Source organism: Cervus elaphus, chromosome 21 (genome assembly GCF_910594005.1).
Source record: "Cervus elaphus chromosome 21, mCerEla1.1, whole genome shotgun sequence".
In the NCBI taxonomy this organism is placed as follows: Eukaryota; Metazoa; Chordata; class Mammalia; order Artiodactyla; family Cervidae; genus Cervus; species Cervus elaphus.
This window is the reverse complement of record NC_057835.1, coordinates 49,486,349-49,489,335: the sequence shown is the minus strand read 5'-3', so window position 1 is coordinate 49,489,335 and position 2,987 is coordinate 49,486,349. Positions and strand designations below refer to the sequence as shown.

Sequence of the window (2,987 nt, the reverse complement as noted above, 5' to 3'; positions counted from 1 at the left end):
CTGTCACATATAGGTCATTTTGCTAAGAGGATTGCAAGCTGCTTTTAAGCACATGAATATATTATCCAATTTTCTTGACAGAAATAAAAGCTAAGAAATTCAAAACGACAGGAGCCAGGTCTGTGTGGCTGTAGGGGAATCAAAGCAGTCTAGAAAATTTGATTAACTCAATTTGCCCCAGTTCCTTAGGGAAGCTTCAGAAATCAAAATTACTGTTTAATAGTCCAAATAGTCAATTTGAATTGAGAAGACCTCTCTGACCTTTCTGCGCTTGTTTTTGAGACGTGATTTTACCTGAAGGGTTGGAGCCAATGGAAGAAGAGACATAATAGCAATACTGAGCCTTCAAAATACAAAGAAATTTCTATTGCCTCTGAACACTGAGGCCAAAGTAAGAAAGCAATGAAATCAAAGATTTCGACAGGAAACTCGGATGTCCCTGTGCTGTGCGCTCAGACCCCCAGTCGTGTCTGACTCTGAGGCCCCATGGGCTGTAGCCCACCAGGCTCCTCTGTTGATGGGGATTCTTCAGGCAAGAATACTAGAGTGGGTTGCTACGCCCTTCTCCAGGGGATCCTCCCAACCCAGGGATCGAACCCAAATCTCCTGCATTGTAGGCGGATTCCTCACTGTCTGAGCCACCAGGGAAGCCCAAAGCCCAATAATACTAGAGTGGGTAGCCTGTCCCTTCTCCAGGGGATCTTCCCTGCCCAGGAATCGAACCAGGGTCTCCTGCATTACAGGCAGATTCTTTACCAGCTGAGCTATCAGGGAAGCCCCCTGGATTAGCCCTAATCCTCCTTGATTTCTCTAAAGAGTGAAATCACGTGAGCCAGTGTGGCATAAAGCCATTCTCAGCCTTACAGTTCATCAGGACTAACTGCAGAACCTGTTATAACAGAATCTCTGGGCCCCACCCCCAGAGTTTCTGATTTGTAAGTCTGGGCTGCTGCTGCTACTAAGTCGCTTCAGTCGTGTCCAACTCTGTGCGACTCCACAGATGGCAGCCCACCAGCTCCTCCGTCCCTGGGATTCTCCAAGCAAGAACACTGGAGCAGGTTGCCATTTCCTTCTCCAGTGCAAGAAAGTGAAAAGTGAAGTCACTCAGTCGCTCAGTCGTGTCTGACTCTTCTCGACCCCATGGACTGTAGCCTACCAGGCTCCTCTGTCCATGGAATTTTCCAGGCAAGAGTACTGGAGTGGGTTGCCATTTCCTTCTCCCAAATCTGGGCTAGGGACCAACATTTTTCATTTCTAAGAAATTCTCAGATGATGCTTAATGGAGAGTACAATTTGAAAGCCACTTGTGAAATGATTATTACTGTTGGTCTGAATCAGTCATTTCATTGGGTTTGTAAAATGATGACTTTCTAATTTTACCCTTTGGTTTGCATTTGTCTGTGGAAATTATTCTGTGTACAAGAACTTTCCTTTATCCATGAAAGCTATGTGTTACCTTCTGAAATATACCTCAAACCAGAAGGGCAAGATAACTGTTTAATGCTCTTGCTTTGGTATGTATATACAATGGAATATTACTCAGCCATAAAAAGAAGGAAATTGGGTCATTTGTAGAGATGTGCATGGACCTAGAGATGGTCATACAGGGTGAAGTGAGTCAGAAAGAGGAACACAAATATTGTATATTAATGCATGTATGTGGAATCTAGAAAAATTATAGAGATGGTCTTAATTGAAAAACAGAAATAGAAACGCAGATTTAGAGAACAAACGCATGAATAGCAAGGAGGAAGGGAAGGTGGGATGAATTTGGAGACTGGGATAAACATATACACACTATCAATACTATGGATAAATAGATAACTAATGAGAATATATTGTATACACAGGGAACTCTGCTCAGAGCTCTGGTGATCTAAATGGGAAGGAACTCCAAGAGAGATGGGAAATGTATATACATATCTCATTCACTTTGCTGTACAGAGAAACTAACATTGTAAAACAGCTATACTTCAATAAAACATTTTAAAATGAATATCTTAGAGCAACTCTGAATTCTGGTATGAGTATCTGAGGAGTCCCGTGTTTTGTTTTATTAAACAATTTACCCGGACTCAAATTACAACTCAAACTCAACTATCACCCAGAAAGTGTCCTTTTAGTAGTAGGTTTGTGATTAATAAATCAAATTTCATTTCAGGAAGGTTTTTTGTTTGTTTATTTTTGTTTTTTTACATACTGCTGTAAATGTTGTTCGCCTTTAGGATCTCCAATAGCACATATGTTGGTTCTATTCTGCCTATCTTTCAAATTTTCTTGAATATTTTTTGTCTCTATTTCTACTTCATTATTTTCACTTCTTTTTCCTTGAATGTATAGCTCCCACATTAAGCTTTCTTTGTCTCCTTGCTTTTGCATTCCTTCTAATTCAGTATTTTTTTTCTGAAACAGTTCACACAATTTCTTTCATCTCTTTTAAAAAGCGTCTCCTTCTGCTGTCCAGCTACCTCATTTCTGAACTGCTTTAAGTCTTGTTTCTGTTTTTCTTACACTGTTTTGGTGATATTGAAATTTCTTTTTATTGAATTTGAAATACCTGGTTTCAATTTTAATATTCTTTATGGACAAAAATATGTGCTTTTCCCAATGTTTTTATGTGCATGGAGGTATGTGATTCATCTTCATCTTTTACCTTATGGTATCTTTCTGTAATTCTTTCTTTTTCCTTGTTTAAGTAACACTATTAGGAGGAAGGTCTTTTGCAAAAGCTGAAGGTGGGCCAGGGAAGCATCCTCAGATTCACAGCTCAAGAGAGCACTCTTCTATGGTTACAGAGAAGCATTTTTAAACATGGCATTTAAAAAATCTGTTTCTCTGCCTCTCTGGGCTAAGCCTAGTTCAGCAAAGCTTCCTGTTTCTCTCATCTTCTTTTCTAAAACTTTGTCTTCCAAAGTGTTATCCTCACCTGTACCAGCTTTTACAGTTCTTTTTTGGACTATGCCCTCTGGACTATGCCTTTTGTGGAC

The 2,987-nt window shown here is 39.9% G+C and overlaps 1 non-coding gene across 1 annotated transcript; it reads right to left on the bottom strand.

Annotated features, from left to right (window-relative positions):
* Positions 1–702: 702 nt before the first annotated feature.
* On the bottom strand, positions 703–774 carry TRNAY-GUA. The gene has a single exon. It is a non-coding gene; the product is annotated as a tRNA-Tyr (tRNA).
* Between the last annotated feature and the right edge of the window lie 2,213 nt (positions 775–2,987).